Below are 26,286 nucleotides of genomic sequence, written 5' to 3' on the forward strand. Positions count from 1 at the left end.
TGTTATGTTTATTAGGATATTACTACAATATCACTGCTTATTGACTGACTGTCTTCTAATGCTGTAGTATTCAACCTTTCTTGCTACAGGTACTGGTATGCCTGGGGGCAGTTACTGCCTCCTGCCTCTCTGCCTCATTCTAGCAAAGGCGCTTCCTTTGAGGATATTTGCTTAGACCTCTTTTTTGCAACATTGCAAGCTTCTGATGATGTGTTGAGTGTAACATTCAACTCTTCCCGTGCTTTTTTTGTATCTTGTATCGCTTGTTTGCGATTTTTCATAATATAAAATATATATGAATGAACAGAAGAGTGAACGCGGGACTCGAACCGCGGTCCATAAATTTACAGTCCGACACTACCGTCCAGGCCAGGCATCTGAAAACTTTTCTGGGTATTGCCCCAAAACAGATTTGTGCATAGCGAAATTACCCACTAGATTTCAAAGTTCAAGAAATCCGGAAAAACACATGGATCATTCAAATTCAAAATAGTTTATCGAATCCATTTGTATGGAGAATAGTCATACAGACTGAAAAGTACGTATTATAAGATATAAATCGATTAAAAAAAACACAAAATTAACAAAATGATAAAATGAATAATAAACTACGTGAAATAAAGAAATAATAACAGACAAATTTAATAAAAAATCTTATTAATTAAGGAACTAAAGAATTTCATTGATTATATTTTTACTTCAGGTTTTGGAGCAATGATGTCTCATTTTTGATGTAACATCATCAAAATCAGGGCTTTTGATGTCAAAGCAATTTGAATACTGTCTTCGGCGTTCAAATAGCAGCAGTATTTTTATTGCTTCCTCGTGTGCAGTTTGACAGCCGCTGCAGTCCTTACCTGTTTTACATCATTGCCAACCTTAAGAAATGGTCCTTACGAATTAGATTTTTTTTATTTTATTAATAAACTACAAAATTTGTGTTTGAAAAAATATAACTTTCGTAATTTGCCTCGTTTATTAAATAATTTTTTTGTGTGTGCTATTTTATATATATGATTACTGAGTTTTCATTACCCCCGTTCCGGCTAGACCGAGGCTTGAGCCGCCCATCCACCATTAAGTCCATAGACGATGTGACCTTGAGAGGGGTAAGATCTACTGTTAAAGCTCCTAGTTAGTGCAGTGCTGTTATTGATCAATACCATTTGTTATGTGGGTACAAATATATATATATATATATATATATATATATATATATATATATATATATATATATATATATATATATATATATATATATATATATATATATATATATATATATATAAGGAGGGGTGTTAATGTTGCAGTTTAAAAACTGTAGTGTAAAGCACCCTTCTGGCAAGACAGTGATGGAGTGAATGATGGTGAAAGTTTTTCTTTTTCGGGCCACCCTGCCTTGGTGGGAATCGGCCAGTGTGATAATAATAAATAATAATAATAATAATATATATATATATATATATATATATATATATATATATATATATATATATATATATATATATATATATATATATATATATATATATATATATATATATATATATATATATATATATATATATATATATATATATATATTATTGTAACCACGAACGAGTGATATTGATCAATAACAACACTGCACTAGCCAAGGACTCGAACCCATGCTGCTTTGGCCTGCCTCATGGTGGGCAAAAACACATGACTCCCAAATCCACTGGACCATACGATCCCTATGAGTAGCGCATCCAGCAGAACTGGATGTTGTACAACATATATATATATATATATATATATATATATATATATATATATATATATATATATATATATATATATATATATATATATATATATATATATATATATATATATATATATATATAACGCAGAATATATAACGCTCTCTCTCTCTCTCTCTCTCTCTCCCTAGCTTAATTTTTCTTTTTCCATCTCTGTCTCTTGTTCTCCTCACTTTCCTTCTCTCTTGTCCCTGGGCAGTTACTTGAGATAGATCAAGAAACAAGACACTACAGCGGTCGTCTCTTACAGCTGGCACGCTGGTGATTCTTTGTCCTTTTTTCATTTTACCTTTCTCTTGCTTTCTCTTTTTCTTTGTATCTTTCTCTTTGTCTTTTATCCCTTTCCCTTTCTGCCGCTGTCTCTCTGTGAAACTGTCAATTTGTCTATCTTTCTGACTTATCTCTTGGCGAAACTAATGATGCTTGTCTCCAGACAGCATGATGCTACTACCAGGGTTAGAATACGCAAGAAATAGTAAATTGTCTTAAAGGTCGGTGATGAAATAGATATCCTGGGGGTGAAATATGAGTGATTAGCGACTATAGGTAGCCATGGAGCCGGTACCTTTAAGATGCATCGTGCAAGGCGTCTTGTAAGCAAGCTAACCATGCAGCTGACTCCTGTAAGGTACAACGTGTAAGCAACGTAGCTATGAAAGTGACACGTTTATGTCGCAACTTACAAGAGAGGTACCCATGAGGCGGACACATCTGTGCTGTACCTTAGAAGCAAATTAGTCAGGTAACTGAGGCTTCTGGAACACCTCTCGTACCTACTCCACCGCAACAACTAGTCTCGTTAAACTATCTGTGAAAACATAAACACATATGCAGTTTAATGTGATTCTTTATTGACAACGTTTCGCCCACACAGTGGGCTTTTTCAAGTCACAAACAGATCTACCTGGGGTGGAAGGTACGTGAATATTTATAGTCAGGTTCAGAATGTTGAGGCCAGGTGGAGAATGCTGCATCTGATGATCTACCGGGTGGGGTTATAGAGTCTAAAATCTTGGGTAGCTTGGCAGGGGTATTGGACAAGTTGTGAGGAGACCTTCTGCAGTTTTCTATGTTCTTATGTGGGATAGCGATGAAGAAGTTTCTTGGCAAGTGGTTCAGCTATGTTATAGAAGCCATTGTTCTGGTTGAAATTGTTGGTTATAGAGATAAGCTATGATTCCAGGATTCTTCGGTGTTGAGTGTTGTCTTCTGTGGCGATAAGTCTTGAGTTTCTGTAGTTAATTAAATGGTTTGTGAATTGCGATGTTGTACACTGGCATTCCTTGTATCGTCAGTCCTGCTTGCGTATTGGTGTTCTGAAATACGTGTTTGGAGGTCTCTTGATGTTTCGCCCACGTATAATTTGTTGCAGTCATTACAAGGGATTATGTATACCCCTGCAGAGGATGGAAGCTTGTCCTGTCTACTACTGGTGATGTCCTTGATGGTCGTGGTTGTGGAGGTAGATACTTGGAATGATGTATTGGAAAAGATGTTGGAAACATGTTTGGCAATGGAGTTGGTGGGGAGGACTATGTATCTCTTCTCGGCAGTGTCTTCTCTGGGTATGTTGAAGATGTTTAATGCCCGCCGTCTGCAGTCTCTGAGGAAGTGACGAGGATTGTGAAGTTTAGAAAATACTTGTTCAATTATAGTGCATTCTTCCTCAAGGAACTCTTTGCTGCAGATTCTGAGTGCGCGCAGAAAGAAGCCTATAATTACACCACGTTTAGTTTTGGTGTCGTGGTGAGAGTAGAAGTGGAGAAGATCGTTTTGGTTGTTTGGTTTTCGATAGACTTTAAAACGAAGTTTATGGTCAGTTTTGCAGAGAAGAACATCAAGAAAAGGAAGAATGTTTCCATTGTGTCGGTATTTTATACCATTTATTTTCAAACTGTCTGTGACACAGTATCCTCTTGGATGTTACCAGTGGTCTTGTTATCAACAGAGGATTTAAAACAGCAGATACTTTAATGATAAAACTTACTTTGTACAGTAATTACTCGTATCCAATCATAGCCCTGCTCAAGGATGATCATTAATACGCTATTATTCCCAGCAGTATTAATCAATGCTCAGGAATGATTGACAGGTTAGTTGTAGAAGACGGTATTACTTGTATGGCAGGTGAAGGTGAACCGACGTACACCAGGTGTACGCTGGTGCACCTTCACCTGCAGGTCAAGGTGCACCAACCTACATTCGGTGTAACCTGGGTGGCAGGTGAAGGTGAACTGACCTACACCATGTGTAGGTAACCTGAATGGCTGGTAAAGGTGTGCTGACCTCACCATCAGTAGTATGGTTATTTCACTATCAATAGTATATTTACCTCACTATCAGTAGTATGGTTGTATCACTATCAGTAGTATTGTTACCTCACTATTAGTAGTATGGTTATCTCACCATCAGTAGAATTGTTACCTCGCTATCAGTAGTATGGTTATCTCTATCTCAGTAGTATTGTTATGTCACTATCAGTAGTATTGTTATCTCACTATCAATAGCATATTTACCTCACTATCAGTAGTATGGTTACCTCACTATCAGTAGTATTGTTATGTCTCTATCAGTAGTATTGTTATCTCACTATCAATAGTATATTTACCTCACTATCAGTAGTATGGTTATCTTACTATCAGTAGTATGGTTATCTCACTATCAGTAGTATTGTTACCTCACTATCAGTAGTATGGTTATCTCACTATCAGTAGTATTGTTACCTCACTATCAGTAGTATGGTTATCTCACTATCAGTAGTACTGTTACCTCACTATCAATAGTATGGTTAAATCACAATCATTTATGTAGTTATTCACCTTCACTACCCCAACCATCACTATCACCACCACCAACACCACTATAACAATCATCACTGCCACAACCACCACTTCAACCAGTATTACCACCATCACCACCTGTATCATTATCATCACCACCGCCATCACCATTATCATCATCACCAACACTAACACCACTACCACCACCCTTATCACCAACACCACCACCATCATCATTTCCACCGCAGACCATTATCTCCGCCACCATCATCACAATCATCACCACCATTATCACCAATGGCACCACTAACACCAACATCACCAATATCAACACCATTACCACCATTATCACCACCAACAACATCAACAACAACAACACCACCATCATCACCACAATCATCACCACCACCATCATCACTATCACCACCACCATAATTACCACCACATCCCAGCATTATCACAACCATTATCACCACTACCACCACCAACAACGTTACCACCACCACCACCACCACCACCACCACCATCATCATTATCACCACCACCATTATCACCACCACCATTATCACCACCACCATTATCACTACTACCGCCATCACCTCCATTACTCCTATCATTACCATAACCATCATCAACACCACCACCACCATCACCATTAACACCACCACCATCATTATCATCATCAGTATCACAGTTATTACTACCATGATAATCACAACTATAACCACTACCACCATTGTCATTACCACCACCACTAACACCATGACAACTACTTCTAACATTACCACCACCACCACTACCACCATTATCACCCCCAACACCTGCAGCATTATCACCACTAATATTACCCACTACCACCATTATCACCATAACTACCAGTTCCACAGTTATCACCAACAAGACTGCCATTATCATCACCACAATTAACACCACCGCTACCACCACTACCACCATTTTCACCATCACCATTTTAACCACCAATACCACCATCATCACCACCACCACTATTACCACCATTATCACCACCACTATCACCATTATCACGACCACTATTAATAACACCATCATCACTACTATCACTTTCACCACCTCCGCCACCTTTATCACCACCATTATCACCTCAACTAATATCACCAAAACCGCCACGACCACCATTATCACCACCACCACTACCGCCATTATCACCACCACCAATACTAACACCATCATCACTACTATCATTATCACCATCACCACCTTTATCATCACTACCACTACCACCATTATCACCACCACCACCACCATTATGACCACTACCACCACTAACACCACCATTATCACCAACACCACTCATACTACTACCACCCACTAACACAACTACCATTATCATTACCACCACCACTATCACCATTATCACCAAAACTAACACTATTATCACCACCACAACCACAACACAATTATCACCACCACTATCAGCACCACGTCTCCCATTATCATCATCAACACCACCATTACTACTAACACTACCACTACCACCATTATCATCACCATTATCAGTACCACTACTCCTGTAGACAGTAGGTCTACTCACCTGCTTCATATACTCCCCACTGGCGTTAGTTACTGGCCTATGCCTAGGCCTAGTTTAGCGAGTGACCGGTAGACGGCATGCCCTACACGACGATCCTCAAGGCCTGTCCTCACCCTCACTCTGCCCTCACCTAACCTTCAGACAAGACCTAACTTCCCTGGACTGTCTCCTGGCAACATCTCTTACTGCATCTGCGTGTGTACTCATTCCTCAAATAAACGGAGCTAATCAATAGCCTTTTGTGTTGAACCTCCAAGCTACACTGCTACGCTACCAAACAAAAAATAGACAACTTAACAAACACTACCACCATTATCACCATCACCACCACTACCACTATTATCACCACTACCACCAGTAACACCATCATTTTCACCACAAATATCACCAGCACTTCCACCATTATCACCACCACCACCACCACCATCACCACCACCACCACCATTATTACCACTACTATTTGCACCACCCTCACCACCACCAGTAACACCACCACCAATATCAACATTATCACTTTCACCATTATCACCACCACCACCACCACCATTGTCACCACCACCACTAACACCACCACCACCTCGAGCACAGGTGTGCAAAAGGTGTCAGAAGTTTGTAAACAATTTTCTGTCACCTTCCTCAAGAAACATTGTGAAGTTGACGACCCGCAAGGAAAACTAGTTCTTCAGATCACATTTTCATCTGCTGTGGAATGGGAAATCCGGATTCCAGTGTGTTGACGTTCCTGCAACGGCTGGCGATGGAAAACTTGGATTTCAATAGGCAGACGTTCGTTCAGCGCTGCGGAACGGGCAAGACCTGGATATCCATGCATTCACGGTGGCACAAAGTTACGGAATGGCAGATCCGTTAGGGAATAGGATAATAAAATCTTGTTCTCTAACCTGCCTGTTCTTCACAGTATGTGTGTGCGCGTGTGTGTGTGTGTGTGTGTGTGTGTGTGTGTGTGTGTGTGTGTGTGTGTATGTGTATGTACTCACCTAGTTGTACTCACCTAGTTGAGGTTGCGGGGGTCGAGTCCGAGCTCTTCAATGATCGCTACTAGGTCAGTCTCCCTGAACCGTGAGCTTTATCATACCTCTGCTTAAAACTATGTATGGATCCTGCCTCCACTACATCGCTTCCCAAACTATTCCACTTACTGACTACTCTGTGGCTGAAGAAATACTTCCTAACATCCCTGTGATTCATCTGTGTCTTCAACTTCCAACTGTGTCCAATCTCTGGAACATCCTGTCTTTGTCCACCTTGTCAATTCCTCTCAGTATTTTGTATGTCGTTATCATGTCCCCCCTATCTCTCCTGTCCTCCAGTGTCGTCAGGTTGATTTCCCTTAACCTCTTCTCGTAGGACATACCTCTTAGCTCTGGGACTAGTCTTGTTGCAAACCTTTGCACTTTCTCTAGTTTCTTTACGTGCTTGGCTAGGCGTGGGTTCCAAACTGGTGCTGCATACCCCAATATGGGCCTAACGTACACGGTGTACAGGGTCCTGAACGATTCCTTATTAAGATGTCGGAATGCTGTTCTGAGGTTTGCTAGGCGCCCATATGCTGCAGCAGTTATTTGGTTGATGTGCGCTTCAGGAGATGTGCCTGGTGTTATACTCACCTCAAGATCTTTTTCCTTGAGTGAGGTTTGTAGTCTCTGGCCCCCTAGACTGTACTCCGTCTGCGGTCTTCTTTGCCCTTCCCCAATCTTCATGACTTTGCACTTGGTGGGATTGAACTCCAGGAGCCAATTGCTGGACCAGGTATGCAGCCTGTCCAGATCCCTTTGTAGTTCTGCCTGGTCTTCGATCGAGTGAATTCTTCTCAACAACTTCACGTCATCTGCAAACAGGGACACCTCAGAGTCTATTCCTTCCGTCATGTCATTCACAAATACCAGAAACAGCACTGGTCCTAGGACTGACCCCTGTGGGACCCCGCTGGTCACAAGTGCCCACTCTGACACCTCGCCACGTACCATGACTCGCTGCTGTCTTCCTGACAAGTATTCCCTGATCCATTGTAGTGCCTTCCCTGTTATCCCTCCTTGGTCCTCCAGTTTTTGCACCAATCTCTTGGGTGGAACTGTGTCAAACGCCTTCCTGCAGTCCAAGAATATGCAATCCACCCACCCCTCTCTCTCTTGTCTTACTTCTGTTACCATGTCGTAGAACTCCAGTAGGTTTGTGACACAGGATTTCCCATCCCTGAAACCATGTTGGCTGCTGTTGATGAGATCATTCCTTTCTAGGTGTTCCACCACTCTTCTCCTGATAATCTTCTCCATGATTTTGCATGTGTGTGTGTGTGTGTGTGTGTGTGTGTGTGTGTGTGTGTGTGTGTGTGTGTGTGTGTGTGTGTACTCACCTAGTTGTACTCACCTAGTTGAGGTTGCAGGGGTCGAGTCCTAGCTCCTGGCCCCGCCTCTTCACTGGTCGCTACTAGGTCACTCTCCCTGAACCGTGAGCTTTATCATACCTCTGCTTAAAGCTATGTATGGATCCTGCCTCCACTACATCGCTTCCCAAACTATTCCACTTCCTGACTACTCTGTGGCTGAAGAAATACTTCCTAACATCCCTGTGATTCATCTGTGTCTTCAACTTCCAACTGTGTCCCCTTGTTGCTGTGTCCCATCTCTGGAACATCCTGTCTTTGTCCACCTTGTCAATTCCTCTCAGTATTTTGTATGTCGTTATCATGTCCCCCCTATCTCTCCTGTCCTCCAGTGTCGTCAGGTCGATTTCCCTTAACCTCTCCTCGTAGGACATACCTCTTAGCTCTGGGACTAGTCTTGTTGCAAACCTTTGCACTTTCTCTAGTTTCTTTACGTGCTTGGCTAGGTGTGGGTTCCAAACTGGTGCCGCATACTCCAATATGGGCCTAACGTACACGGTGTACAGGGTCCTGAACGATTCCTTATTAAGATGTCGGAATGCTGTTCTGAGGTTTGCTAGGCGCCCATATGCTGCAGCAGTTATTTGGTTGATGTGCGCTTCAGGAGATGTGCCTGGTGTTATACTCACCCCAAGATCTTTTTCCTTGAGTGAGGTTTGTAGTCTCTGGCCCCCTAGACTGTACTCCGTCTGCGGTCTTCTTTGCCCTTCCCCAATCTTCATGACTTTGCACTTGGTGGGGTTGAACTCCAGGAGCCAATTGCTGGACCAGGTCTGCAGCCTGTCCAGATCCCTTTGTAGTTCTGCCTGGTCTTCGATCGAATGAATTCTTCTCATCAACTTCACGTCATCTGCAAACAGGGACACTTCGGAGTCTATTCCTTCCGTCATGTCGTTCACAAATACCAGAAACAGCACTGGTCCTAGGACTGACCCCTGTGGGACCCCGCTGGTCACAGGTGCCCACTCTGACACCTCGCCACGTACCATGACTCGCTGCTGTCTTCCTGACAAGTATTCCCTGATCCATTGTAGTGCCTTCCCTGTTATCCCTGCTTGGTCCTCCAGTTTTTGCACTAATCTCTTGTGTGGAACTGTGTCAAACGCCTTCTTGCAGTCCAAGAAAATGCAATCCACCCACCCCTCTCTCTCTTGTCTTACTGCTGTCACCATGTCATAGAACTCCAGTAGGTTTGTGACACAGGATTTCCCGTCCCTGAAACCATGTTGGCTGCTGTTGATGAGATCATTCCTTTCTAGGTGTTCCACCACTCTTCTCCTGATAATCTTCTCCATGACTTTGCATACTATACATGTCAGTGACACTGGTCTGTAGTTTAGTGCTTCATGTCTGTCTCCTTTTTTAAAGATTGGGACTACATTTGCTGTCTTCCATGCCTCAGGCAATCTCCCTGTTTCGATAGATGTATTGAATATTGTTGTTAGGGGTACACATAGCGCCTCTGCTCCCTCTCTCAGGACCCATGGAGAGATGTTATCCGGCCCCATTGCCTTTGAGGTATCTAGCTCACTCAGAAGCCTCTTCACTTCTTCCTCGGTTGTGTGTACTGTGTCCAGCACTTGGTGGTGTACCCCACCTCTCCGTCTTTCTGGAGCCCCTTCTGTCTCCTCTGTGAACACTTCTTTGAATCTCTTGTTGAGTTCCTCACATACTTCACGGTCATTTCTTGTTGTCTCTCCTCCTTCCTTCCTTAGCCTGATTACCTGGTCCTTGACTGTTGTTTTCCTCCTGATGTGGCTGTATAACAGCTTCGGGTCAGATTTGGCTTTCGCTGCTATGTCGTTTTCATATTGTCGTTGGGCCTCCCTTCTTATCTGTGCATATTCATTTCTGGCTCTACGACTGCTCTCCTTATTCTCCTGGGTCCTTTGCCTTCTATATTTCTTCCATTCCCTAGCACACTTGGTTTTTGCCTCCCTGCACCTTTGGGTGAACCATGGGCTCATCCTGGCTTTTTCATTATTCCTGTTACCCTTGGGTACAAACCTCTCCTCAGCCTCCTTGCACATGTTGTTACATATTCCATCATCTCATTAACTGGCTTCCCTGCCAGTTCTCTGTCCCACTGAACCCCGTTCAGGAAGTTCCTCATTCCCTGTGTAGTCCCCTTTCTTGTAGTTTGGCTTCATTCACCCTGGCCTTCCTGCTTCCCCCTCCACTTGTAGCTCTACTGTGTATTCGAAGCTTAAAACCACATGATCGCTGGCCCCAAGGGGTCTTTCATATGTGATGTCCTCAATATCTGCACTACTCAAGGTGAATACTAGGTCCAGTCTTGCTGGTTCATCCTCTCCTCTCTCTCTTGTAGTGTCCCTTACGTGTTGGTACATGAAGTTTTCCAGTACCACCTCCATCATCTTAGCCCTCCATGTATCTTGGCCCCCATGTGGCTCCAAGTTCTCCCAATCGATTTCCTTGTGGTTAAAGTCACCCATGATCAGGAGCTTTGCCCTGCATGCATGAGCTCTTCTGGCCACTGCAGCCAGTGTGTCAACCATCGCTCTATTGCTCTCATCATACTCTTGCCTTGGCCTCCTGCTGTTCTGTGGTGGGTTATACATCACTGCAATTACCACTTTGGGACCTCCAGAGTGAAGCGTTCCTGCTATGTAATCGCTTGCTTCTCTGCTGTCTCCTCTCTCCAGCTCATCAAAATTCCATTGGTTTTTGATCAGCAGTGCCACTCCTCCACCCCCCTGTTCCCTCTGTCTTTCCTCAGGATCTGGTATCCCGTTGGAAAGATGGCATCTGTTATCATACCTGTAAGCTTGGTTTCTGTGAGAGCTATGATGTCCGGTGATGCCTCTTTGACTCTTTCGTGCCACTCCTCCCACTTATTTGTTATTCTATCAGCGTTTGTGTACCATACCTTCAGTGTCCTCTCCAACACTGTGGTTTAGGGTGCCTGTGAGGGTGGGAGGCCTGGTAGCATACTGTGGGATTCTATTGCTGGGTGTTGGGTGGAAGCTGTGAGTATGGATTGTAGTTTGTGTTGAGATGGTGTGATAGGTTGTGGGGTTCTGAGGATGGTTCTGTGTGTGCTTGCCCTTGCTGCTCTATCCTGCTCTGATTGACCTCTGCTGGTTCCTTCCTTGTCTCCTTTCCTAGCTCCTTTCGCCTTTTTGTCCTCTCCCTCAGCTGCTGTCATTCTGTTTGTGTTCTGTCTAGGAACACCCTCTTGTACTCTTCCGAGTGCTTCAACCATGGGGTCTCTTGGAGGATCCTGTTCTGCACTGTTTCTGTCCTGAGAATCAGCTTGATCAGTCGTTTTCTACCCTTCAAGTACCCCCCCCCCTGTTCTCTGAAAATTTACAATCTCGCCCATGTCTTCTTCACCTATTTCTGTGATGATGTTCTCAATCTCCTTTCTTTCTGCCTGCCATCTTTCAGTGTGTGTCTTTTCCTCTCTTTCCTGAAACCCATGGATAAACACTGATTTTGCCCATTCCTCCTCCCATTGCCTCTCCCTCTGTGACTCTGGTTCCTGTCTGTACGTGGTCATTTTCTCCCTTGTTTTTTCCAGTGGCTCTTGGTAGCATGGTTGTGCCTCTGCATTTGACCTATCACCCTCTCCATCTGCACCCAGCTGCTCTCCCCTTTCACTCCTTGGCCCTTCTTGGCAAGCTGATATAACCTTAGCATAATTCATATCTCCTTCCTTCCTGTTCGGCCTCTCAGCTTCATATGCTGTGTCTTCTCTGGTCAATGCCCTTGTAACTCGCTTCAGCCTGTTTACCTCATCTTCTAGGACCCTTGTCCTGACTACTGCAGTTTCGACTTGTGCCTCCCAATTCGTCTTCTCCTTCTCCAGCCTCTTTTCTAATTTCACAGAAAGCTCTGTCTCCATTTTTTCAGAAAGCTCTCCTAATTTTCTCTCCCACTCTTTTTCCATCCTTTCCCACTGCTCCTCCATCCACTCCTCCCTACTAGAACCATTCTAATCTGATCCCTGGTTCCTTCGAGTCCCCACCATTTTTTTCTCCTTTTTCTCCCTTTTCTTCCATTTCTTTTTTCTTTATTCTTTTTTTTTTTGAAAGAGATAAGAGAGAAGGGAAAGGTAGAAGGAGAGATAGAGGGGGAGAGTGAGAAGAGAAAAGGGGGAGAGGGAGAGAGCGAGAGAGAGAAGAGAGGGGAGAGAGGGGGCAAAGAGAGGGGAGAGAGAGGGGGAGAGACAGGGGAGAAGGGGAGAGAGGGGGGGAGATGGAGAGAGAGAGAGGGGAGAGAGAGGAGAGGGGGGAGAGGAGGAGGAGAGAGAGGGGAAAGAGAGAGGGGAGCGAGAGGGGAGAGAGAGATGGGAAATAGAAGAGGGGAGAGATAATGAGAGGGGGAGAGATGTTAGAGGGGAAGAGGTGTTAGAGGGGGAGAGATGTTAGAGGGGAGAGATGTTAGAGGGGAGAGATGTTAGAGGGGAGAGATGGGAGAGGGGAGAGATGTTACAGGGGAGGGATGTTAGAGGGGAGAGAGAGATAGGTAAAGAGAGAGATAGGTAAAGAAAGAGAGAGGTACAGAGAGATAGATAGAGAGAGAGATAGGTAGAGAGATAGGTAGTGAGAGAGATAGGTAGAGAGATAGGTAGTGGGGATAGTGGATAGTGGAATGTTAGAGTGAGGGTTATCAGGTCAGTTTACAGGAAGGTGTGAAATCCTGTGTATGTGTGTGTGTGTGCGTGTGTACTACAGCTTTTAGAAGTGCCTGACTGCTTGTTCCCGTGTGTGAGTGTGTGTGTGCGTGTGTGTGTGTGTGTGTGTGTGTGTGTGTGTGTGTGTGTGTGTGTGTGTGTGTGTTTGTGTGTGTGTGTGTGTGTGCATGTGTGTGTGTGTGTGTGTGTGCGTTCATGCATATACATATAACACCGCTTAATTAAAAGCTATCACCAACATCTGACTCGATTTATAAATTAAAGGGAATATAGTTGGCTCCATAATATGTTTGGTCACGGTTCTAGGTCATGATTTATAGGGCAGTAAATAAATATGTGCGCACAGGGTAAGGATTACCTCTTTTATATAAAGTGAAGATTTTTTTTTTTGTATCTTCGTGTTCCACAGTGGAGAATATTGATATGTGTGTGTGTGTGTGTATGTTTGTGTCTGTGAGAGAGTGAGAGAGAGAGAGAGAGAGAAAGTGTGTGCAGGTGACCTGATAAAGCTCTGCCTCTAAAAATATACTTAAAATAGAAATAAAGGCAGGTTAAGTTAGGTCAGGTTATGTTAGGTTTGGTCAGCTTAGATTTGGTTAGGTTAGGTTAGGTTAGGTTAGGTTAGGTTAGGTTAGGTTAGGTTAGGTTAGGTTAGGTTAGGCTAGGTTAGGTTAGGTTAGGTTAGGTTAGGTTAGGTTAGGCTAGGTTAGGTTAGGTTAGGTTAGATTAGGTTAGATTAGGTTAGATTAGGTAAAGCTAGATTTGCTCTGCACCAAGTGATCTGTTTTCCACGGTTGTTGAAGAAAGTTACCATGAAACCTGCCTTGAAGAATGACTCAAAAATAAAATTAAGTAGGGAATGGAGGAATAATGCAAGATTGTAAAGCCACAGTGAGGAGAGTTAATGACAACACTGACAACCAGGTGAGAATACGATTAACGAAGAAGAGAGAGAGTATAAATATACGGAGAAAATGCAGAGGAAAAAGTCCTTAAGGTAAGACTTGGCAGGGGAACTTGTAGAAGCGTATCCTCTTCAGACATATCGCCCCTCTGGCGTATATACTCTGACTTTTATTCCCCCCAGAAGTGTATACTCAGATATATATACTCTAATGCACATAAACTTTGATGTATATACACTGAGCTATATCCTCCTCGAACGTATATACTTCTCAGCTATATTAAATATTTTGCAGTATATTTTTTTCAGATGAATATACTCTTAATGCATATTCTCCTCTGGTGTATATACCTTGACGTACATCCTCTGGGACGTGCTACCACTCTCACATTAACAAGCTCTCTCGTGCCATGAGCAAGACAAACACTGGTGCGAGTAGAAGATCTCAGTGGCGTTTTTTTGTTTTCTACGTCTGAGAGAACAATTTCACGCCTTTGCTACTTCTCCTCCTGCTAATGCTTCTTCTCTTTTCTCTTCTTCCTTACCTATCTTGGCTCATGTTCTCCTCCTCCTTCCCTCATTCATTGCCTGTACCCTCCTTTCCACTCCTATCACATCCCACTCTGTCTTCATCTCATTCTCATTCCTGTTTCTTATTATCCGTCATATTAAATTCATTTTCTACTCTCTTTCCTCCACTTCCCTCTCTCCACCTCGTCCTCATTCCTCGTCCTTCTATATATATATATATATATATATATATATATATATATATATATATATATATATATATATATATATATATATATATATATATAGGTAGTAGGTTGGTAGACAGCAACCACCCAGGGAGGTACTACCGTCCTGCCAAGTGAGGGTAAAACGAAAGCCTGTAATTGTTTTACATGATGGTAGGATTGCTGGTGTCTTTTGTCTGTCTCATAAATATGCAAGATTACAGGTACGTCTTGCTACTTCTACTTACACTTAGGTCACACTACACATACATGTACACGTTTATTTATACACACTCATCTGAGTTTTCTTTGATTTTATCTTAATAGTTCTTGGTCTTATTACTTTTCCTTTTATATCCATGGGGAAGTGGAATAAGAATCTTTCCTCCGTAAGCCATGCGTGTTGTAAAAGTCAACTAAAATGCCGGGAACAATGGGTTAGTAACCCCTTTTCCTGTAAAGATTACTAAAAAAAATAAGAAGAAGAAAATTGTCAAAGTGGGAAGTCTGAATGTGCGTGGATGTTGTGCAAATGATAAGAAAGAGATGATTGTGGATGTTATGAATGAGAAGAAACTGGATGTCCTGGCTTTAAGTGAAACAAAGCTGAAGGGGGTGGGAGAGTTTCAATGGAGAGGAATAAATGGGATTAGGTCAGGGGTTTCAAATAGAGTTAGAGCTAAAGAAGGAGTAGCAATAATGTTGAAGGATAAGCTATGGCAGGAAAAGAGGGACTACAAATGTATAAATTCAAGGATTATGTGGAGTAAAATAAAGATTGGATGTGAAAAGTGGGTTATAGTAAGCGTGTATGCACCTGGAGAAGAGAGAAGTGTAGAGGAGAGAGAGAGATTCTGGGAAATGTTGAGTGAATGCGTGGGGAGTTTTGAATCAAGTGTGAGAGTAATGGTGGTTGGGGATTTCAATGCTAAAGTGGGTAAAAATGTTATGGAGGGAGTAGTAGGTAAATTTGGGGTGCCAGGGGTAAATGTAAATGGGGAGCCTTTAATTGAGCTATGTGTAGAAAGAAATTTGGTAATAAGTAATACATATTTTATGAAAAAGAGGATAAATAAATATACAAGGTATGATGTAGCACGTAATGAAAGTAGTTTGTTAGATTATGTATTGGTGGATAAAAGGTTGATGGGTAGGCTCCAGGATGTACATGTTTATAGAGGGGCAACTGATATATCGGATCATTATTTAGTTGTAGCTACAGTTAGAGTAAGAGGTAGATGGGAAAAGAGGAAGGTGGCAACAACAAGTAAGAGGGAGGTGAAAGTGTATAAACTAAGGGAGGAGGAAGTTCGGGCGAGATATAAGCGACTATTGGCAGAAAGGTGGGCTAGTGCAAAGATGAGTAGTGGGGGGGGTTGAAGAGGGTTGGAATAGTTTTAAAAATGCAGTATTAGAATGTGGGGCAGAAGTTTGTGGTTATAGGAGGGTGGGGGCAGGAGGAAAGAGGAGTGATTGGTGGAATGATGAAGTAAAGGGTGTGATAAAAGAGAAAAAGGTAGCTTACGAGAGGTTTTTACAAAGCAGAAGTGTTATAAGAAGAGCAGAGTATATGGAGAGTAAAAGAAAGGTGAAGAGAGTGGTGAGAGAGTGCAAAAGGAGAGCAGATGAAAGAGTGGGAGAGGCACTGTCAAGAAATTTTAATGAAAATAAGAAAAAATTTTGGAGTGAGTTAAACAAGTTAAGAAAGCCTAGGGAAAGTATGGATTTTTCAGTTAAAAACAGAGTAGGGGAGTTAGTAGATGGGGAGAGGGAGGTATTAGGTAGATGGCGAGAATATTTTGAGGAACTTTTAAATGTTAAGGAAGAAAGGGAGGCGGTAATTTCATGCACTGGCCAGGGAGGTATACCATCTTTTAGGAGTGAAGAAGAGCAGAATGTAAGTGTGGTGGAGGTACGTGAGGCATTACGTAGAATGAAAGGGGGTAAAGCAGCTGGAACTGATGGGATCATGACAGAAATGTTAAAAGCAGGGGGGGATATAGTGTTGGAGTGGTTGGTACTTTTGTTTAATAAATGTATGAAAGAGGGGAAGGTACCTAGGGATTGGCGGAGAGCATGTATAGTCCCTTTATATAAAGGGAAAGGGGACAAAAGAGATTGTAAAAATTATAGAGGAATAAGTTTACTGAGTATACCAGGAAAAGTATACGGTAGGGTTATAATTGAAAGAATTAGAGGTAAGACAGAATGTAGAATTGCGGACGAGCAAGGAGGCTTCAGAGTGGGTAGGGGATGTGTAGATCAAGTATTTACATTGAAGCATATATGTGAACAGTATTTAGATAAAGGTAGGGAAGTTTTTATTGCATTTATGGATTTAGAAAAGGCATATGATAGAGTGGATAGAGGAGCAATGTGGCAGATGTTGCAAGTATATGGAATAGGTGGTAAGTTACTAAATGCTGTAAAGAGCTTTTATGAGGATAGTGAGGCTCAGGTTAGGGTGTGTAGAAGAGAGGGAGAATACTTCCCGGTAAAAGTAGGTCTTAGACAGGGATGTGTAATGTCACCATGGTTGTTTAATATATTTATAGATGGGGTTGTAAAAGAAGTAAATGCTAGGGTGTTCGGGAGAGGGGTGGGATTAAATTATGGGGAATCAAATTCAAAATGGGAATTGACACAGTTACTTTTTGCTGATGATACTGTGCTTATGGGAGATTCTAAAGAAAAATTGCAAAGGTTAGTGGATGAGTTTGAGAATGTGTGTAAAGGTAGAAAGTTGAAAGTGAACATAGAAAAGAGTAAGGTGATGAGGGTATCAAATGATTTAGATAAAGAAAAATTGGATATCAAATTGGGGAGGAGGAGTATGGAAGAAGTGAATGTTTTCAGATACTTGGGAGTTGACGTGTCGGCGGATGGATTTATGAAGGATGAGGTTAATCATAGAATTGATGAGGGAAAAAAGGTGAGTGGTGCGTTGAGGTATATGTGGAGTCAAAAAACGTTATCTATGGAGACAAAGAAGGGAATGTATGTAAGTATAGTAGTACCAACACTCTTATATGGATGTGAAGCTTGGGTGGTAAATGCAGCAGCGAGGAGACGGTTGGAGGCAGTGGAGATGTCCTGTCTAAGGGCAATGTGTGGTGTAAATATTATGCAGAAAATTCGGAGTGTGGAAATTAGGAGAAGGTGTGGAGTTAATAAAAGCATTAGTCAGAGGGCAGAAGAGGGGTTGTTGAGGTGGTTTGGTCATTTAGAGAGAATGGATCAAAGTAGAATGACATGGAAAGCATATAAATCTATAGGGGAAGGAAAGAGGGGTAGGGGTCGTCCTCGAAAGGGTTGGAAAGAGGGGGTAAAGGAGGTTTTGTGGGCGAGGGGCTTGGACTTCCAGCAAGCGTGCATGAGCGTGTTAGATAGGAGTGAATGGAGACGAATGATACTTGGGACCTGACGATCTGTTGGAGTGTGAGCAGGGTAATATTTAGTGAAGGGATTCAGGGAAACCGGTTATTTTCATATAGTCGGACTTGAGTCCTGGAAATGGGAAGTACAATGCCTGCACTTTAAAGGAGGGGTTTGGGATATTGGCAGTTTGGAGGGATATGTTGTGTATCTTTATACGTATATGCTTCTAAGCTGTTGTATTCTGAGCACCTCTGCAAAAGCAGTGATAATGTGTGAGTGTGGTGAAAGTGTTGAATGATGATGAAAGTATTTTCTTTTTGGGGATTTTCTTTCTTTTTTGGGTCACCCTGCCTCGGTGGGAGACGACCGACTTGTTGAAAAAAAAAAAAATATATATACATATATATATATATATATATATATATATATATATATATATATATATATATATATATATATATATATATATATATATATATATATATATATATATATAGATATATATATATATATATATATATATATATATATATATATATATATACATATATATGTATATATATATATTACTGTACTTCCCATCTCCAGGACTCAAGTCCGGCCTGCCGGTTTCCCTGAACCCCTTCATAAATGTTACTTTGCTCACACTCCAACAGCACGTCAAGTATTAAAAACCATTCGTCTCCATTCACTCCTATCAAACACGCTCACGCACGCCTGCTGGAAGTCCAAGCCCCTCGCACACAAAACCTCCTTTACCCCCTCCCTCCAACCTTTCCTAGGCCGACCCCTACCCCGCCTTCCTTCCACTACAGACTGATACACTCTTGAAGTCATTCTGTTTCGCTCCATTCTCTCTACATGTCCGAACCACCTCAACAACCCTTCCTCAGCCCTCTGGACAACAGTTTTGGTAATCCCACACCTCCTCCTAACTTCCAAACTACGAATTCTCTGCATTATATTCACACCACACATTGCCCTCAGACATGACATCTCCACTGCCTCCAGCCTTCTCCTCGCTGCAACATTCATCACCCATGCTTCACACCCATATAAGAGTGTTGGTAAAACTATACTCTCATACATTCCCCTCTTTGCCTCCAAGGACAAAGTTCTTTGTCTCCACAGACTCCTAAGTGCACCACTCACCCTTTTCCCCTCATCAGTTCTATGATTCACCTCATCCTTCATAGACCCATCCGCTGACACGTCCACTCCAAAATATCTGAATACATTCACCTCCTCCATACTCTCTCCCTCCAATCTGATATCCAATCGTTCATCACCTAATATTTTTGTTATCCTCATAACCTTACTCTTTCCTGTATTCACTTTTAATTTTCTTCTTTTGCACACCCTACCAAATTCATCCACCAATCTCTGCAACTTCTCTTCAGAATCTCACAAGAGCACAGTGTCATCATCAAAGAGCAACTGTGACAACTTCCACTTTATGTGTGATTCTTTATCTTTTAACTCCACGCCTCTTGTCAAGACCCTCGCATTTACTTCCCTTACAACCCCATCTATATATATATATATATATATATATATATATATATATATATATATATATATATATATATATATATATATATATATATATATATATATATATATATATATATACATATATATATATATATATATATATAATATATATATATATATATATATATATATATATATATATATATACATATACATATATATATATTTATATATATACATATATATATACATATATATATATATATACATATATATATATACATATATATATATATATATACATATATATATATATTTATATATATACATATACATATATATATATTTATATATATACATATACATATATATATATATATATATATACATATATATATATATATATATAAATATATATATATATATGTCGTGCCGAATATGTGAAACTGGTCAATTAGCAAGAACTCATTTAAAATTAAATCCTTTCTAAAATTTTCTCTTATACGTTTAAAGATATATTTTTTTCATTAATATTAATGTAAAATTTTATAATTTTCCACCAAAAGAATCTTGGAAAACTTACCTAACCTTATTGTAACAAGTGCAATTTATTTTACCCTAACCCAACTAAATACATTTTAGATTTGTTTACGATAATTTAATACGAAACAAACACAGTGACATATTTTTTTCGTTAGGTTCAGAATGATTTTGGCGAAATTATTGCATACACAAATTTTCCCTTGTCCTATACGGCAAGATGACCGTTGCTATTTAAGCCAAGATCGCAAGTTCTGCCTATTCGGCACGATATATATATATATATATATATATATATATATATATATATATATATATATATATATATATATATATATATATATATACATATATATATATATATATATATATATATATATATATATATGTATATATATATATATATATTTATATGTATATATATATATATATATGTATATGTATATATATATATATATATATATATTTATATATATATATATATATATATATATATATATATATATATATATATATATATATATATATATATATATATATATATATATATATATATTTATATTTTTTTATTATCACACTGGCCGATTTCCACCAAGGCATGGTAGCCCGAAAAAGAAAAACTTTCACCATCATTCACTCCATCACTATCTTGCCAGAAGGGTGCTTTACACTACAGTTTTTAAACTGCAACATTAACACCCTTCCTTCAGAGTGCAGGCAGTGTACTTCCCATCTCCAGGACTCAAGTCCGGCCTGCCGGTTTCCCTGAACCCCTTCATAAATGTTTCTTTGCTCACACTCCAACAGCACGTCAAGTATTAAAAACCATTCGTCTCCATTCACTCCTATCAAACACGCTCACGCACGCCTGTTGGAAGTCCAAGCCCCTCGCACTCAAAACCTCCTTTACCCCCTCCCTCCAACCTTTCCTAGGCCGACCCCTACCCCGCCTTCCTTCCACTACAGACTGATACACTCTTGAAGTCATTCTGTTTCGCTCCATTCTCTCTACATGTCCGAACCACCTCAACAACCCTTCCTCAGCCCTCTGGACAAGAGTTTTGGTAATCCCACACCTCCTCCTAACTTCCAAACTACGAATTCTCTGCATTATATTCACACCACACATTGCCCTCAGACATGACATCTCCACTGCCTCCAGCCTTCTCCTCGCTGCAACATTCATCACCCATGCTTCACACCCATATAAGAGTGTTGGTAAAACTATACTCTCATACATTCCCCTCTTTGCCTCCAAGGACAAAGTTCTTTGTCTACACAGACTCCTAAGTGCACCACTCACCCTTTTCCCCTCATCAATTCTATGATTCACCTCATCCTTCATAGACCCATCCGCTGACACGTCCACTCCCAATTAACTGAATACATTCACCTCCTCCATACTCTCTCCCTCCAATTTGATATCCAATCTTTCATCACCTAATATTTTTGTTATCCTCATAACCTTACTCTTTCCTGTATTCACTTTTAATTTTCTTCTTTTGCACACCCTACCAAATTCATCCACCAATCTCTGCAACTTCTCTTCAGAATCTCACAAGAGCACAGTGTCATCAGCAAAGAGCAACTGTGACAACTTCCACTTTATGTGTGATTCTTTATCTTTTAACTCCACGCCTCTTGTCAAGACCCTAGCATTTACTTCCCTTACAACCCCATCTATATATATATATATATATATATATATATATATATATATATATATATATATATATATATATATATATATATATATATATATATATATATATATACATATATATATATATATATATATATATATATATATATATATACATATATATATATATATATATATATATATATATATATATATATATATATATATATTTATATATATATATATATATATATATATATATATATATATATATATATATATATATATATATATATATATATATATATATATATATATATATATATATATGTCGTGCCGAATATGTGAAACTGGTCAATTAGCAAGAACTCATTTAAAATTAAATCCTTTCTAAAATTTTCTCTTATACGTTTAAAGATATATTTTTTTCATTAATATTAAAGTAAAATTTTATAATTTTCCACCAAAAGAATCTTGGAAAACTTACCTAACCTTATTGTAACAAGTGCAATTTATTTTAGCCTAACCCAACTAAATACATTTTAGATTTGTTTACGATAATTTAATACGAAACAAACACAGTGACATATTTTTTTCGTTAGGTTCAGAATGATTTTGGCGAAATTATTGCGTACACAAATTTTCCCTTGTCCTATACGGCAAGATGACCGTTGCTATTTAAGCCAAGATCGCAAGTTCTGCCTATTCGGCACGATATATATATATATATATATATATATATATATATATATATATATATATATATATATATATATATATATATATATATATATATATATATATATATATATATATATATATATATATATATATATATATATATATATATATATATATATATATATATATATATATGCAATAAGATCACAGTAAACAGGTGATTTCAAAATATGCAAAACAACCACTCTGAAAGAATAGAGAAATTCCAAGCGCTTGTTTTTCATATATATATATATATATATATATATATATATATATATATATATATATATATATATATATATATATATATATATATATATATATATATATATATATATATATATATACATATATATATATTTATATATATATATATATATATATGTATATATATATATATTTATATATATATATTATATATATATATAAATATATGTATATATGTATATATATATATATAAATATATGTATATATGTATATATATATATATATTTATATATATATATATTTATATTTTTTTATTATCACACTGGCCGATTCCCACCAAGGCATGGCGGCCCGAAAAAGAAAAACTTTCACCATCATTCACTCCATCACTGTCTTGCCAGAAGGGAGCTTTACACTACAGTTTTTAAACTGCAACATTAACACCCTTCCTTCAGAGTGCAGGCAGTGTACTTCCCATCTCCAGGACTCAAGTCCGGCCTGCCGGTTTCCCTGAACCCCTTCATAAATGTTACTTTGCTCACACTCCAACAGCACGTCAAGTATTAAAAACCATTCGTCTCCATTCACTCCTATCAAACACGCTCACGCACGCCTGTTGGAAGTCCAAGCCCCTCGCACTCAAAACCTCCTTTACCCCCTCCCTCCAACCTTTCCTAGGCCGACCCCTACCCCGCCTTCCTTCCACTACAGACTGATACACTCTTGAAGTCATTCTGTTTCGCTCCATTCTCTCTACATGTCCGAACCACCTCAACAACCCTTCCTCAGCCCTCTGGACAAGAGTTTTGGTAATCCCACACCTCCTCCTAACTTCCAAACTACGAATTCTCTGCATTATATTCACACCACACATTGCCCTCAGACATGACATCTCCACTGCCTCCAGCCTTCTCCTCGCTGCAACATTCATCACCCATGCTTCACACCCATATAAGAGTGTTGGTAAAACTATACTCTCATACATTCCCCTCTTTGCCTCCAAGGACAAAGTTCTTTGTCTCCACAGACTCCTAAGTGCACCACTCACCCTTTTCCCCTCATCAATTCTATGATTCACCTCATCCTTCATAGACCCATCCGCTGACACGTCCACTCCCAATTAACTGAATACATTCACCTCCTCCATACTCTCTCCCTCCAATTTGATATCCAATCTTTCATCACCTAATATTTTTGTTATCCTCATAACCTTACTCTTTCCTGTATTCACTTTTAATTTTCTTCTTTTGCACACCCTACCAAATTCATCCACCAATCTCTGCAACTTCTCTTCAGAATCTCACAAGAGCACAGTGTCATCAGCAAAGAGCAACTGTGACAACTTCCACTTTATGTGTGATTCTTTATCTTTTAACTCCACGCCTCTTGTCAAGACCCTCGCATTTACTTCCCTTACAACCCCATCTATATATATATATATATATATATATATATATATATATATATATATATATATATATATATATATATATATATATATTATACATATATATATATATATATATATATATATATATATATATATATATATATATATATACATATATATATATATATATATATATATATATATATATATATATATATATATATATATATATATATATATATATATATATATATATATATATATATATATATATATATATATATATATATATATATATATATATATATATATATATATATATATATATATATATATATATGCCGTGCTGAATATGTAAAACTGGTCAATAAGCAAGAACTCATTTAAAATTAAGTCCTGTCTAAAATTTCCTCTTGTACGTTTAAAGATATATTTTTTTCATTAATGTTGATGTAAAAATTTATAATTTTGCACCAAAAGAATCTAAGAAAACTTACCTAATCTTATTATAACAAGAACAATTTATTTTAGCCTAACCCAACTAAATACATTTTAGATTTGTTTACAATAATTTAATACTAAACAAACACAGTGAAATATATTTTTTTGGTTACGTTCAGTATGATTTTGGCGAAATTATTGCGTACACAAATTTACACTTGTCCTACATGGCAAGATAAGCGTTGCTATTTAAGCCAAGACGGCAAGTTCTGCCTATTCGGCACGACATATATATATATATATATATATATATATATATATATATATATATATATATATATATATATATATATATATATATATATATATATATATATATATATATATATTATTTTTTTATTTTTTTTTATTATCACACTGGCCGATTCCCACCAAGGCAGGGTGGCCCGAAAAAGAAATAACCCGCACATAAAAGAGAGAAGCTTACGAAGACGTTTCGGTCCGACTTGGACCATAGACAAAGTCACACAGTGTGACTTTGTCAAGGGTCCACGTCGGAACGAAACGTCGTCGTAAGCTTCTCTCTTTTATGTGCGGGTTATTTGTGTATCGTTCCAGTCACGGTATTGTGCCTTTTTGTTATTTATATATATATATATATATATATATATATATATATATATATATATATATATATATATATATATATATATATATATATATATATATATATATATATATATATATATATATATATATATATATATGCATATATATATATATATATATATATATATATATATATATATATATATATATATATATATATATATATATATATATATATATACATATATATATGTATATATATATATATATATACATCTATATATATATATATATATATATATATATATATATATATATATATATATATATATATATATATATATATATATATATATATATATATATATATATATATATATATATATTTTATTATCACACTGGCCGATTCCCACCAAGGTAGGGTGGCCCGAAAAAGAAAAACTTTCACCATCATTCACTCCATCACTGTCTTGCCAGAAGGGTGCTTTACACTACAGTTTTTAAACTGCAACATTAACACCCCTCCTTCAGAGTGCAGGTACTGTACTTCCCATCTCCAGGACTCAAGTCCGGCCTGGCGGTTTCCCTGAACCCCTTCATAAATGTTACTTTGCTCACACTCCAACAGCACGTCAAGTATTAAAAACCATTTGTCTCCATTCACTCCTATCAAACACGCTCACGCATGCCTGCTGGAAGTCCAAGCCCCTCGCACACAAAACCTCCTTTACCCCCTCCCTCCAACCTTTCCTAGGCCGACCCCTACCCCGCCTTCCTTCCACTTCAGACTGATACACTCTTGAAGTTATTCTGTTTCGCTCCATTCTCTCCACATGTCCGAACCACCTCAACAACCCTTCCTCAGCCCTCTGGACAACAGTTTTGGTAATCCCGCACCTCCTCCTAACTTCCAAACTACGAATTCTCTGCATTATATTCACACCACACATTGCTCTCAGACATGACATCTCCACTGCCTCCAGCCTTCTCCTCGCTGCAACATTCATCACCCATGCTTC

The sequence above is a fragment of the Cherax quadricarinatus genome, chromosome 2, assembly GCF_038502225.1.
Source record: "Cherax quadricarinatus isolate ZL_2023a chromosome 2, ASM3850222v1, whole genome shotgun sequence".
NCBI classification, from domain to species: domain Eukaryota; kingdom Metazoa; phylum Arthropoda; class Malacostraca; order Decapoda; family Parastacidae; genus Cherax; species Cherax quadricarinatus.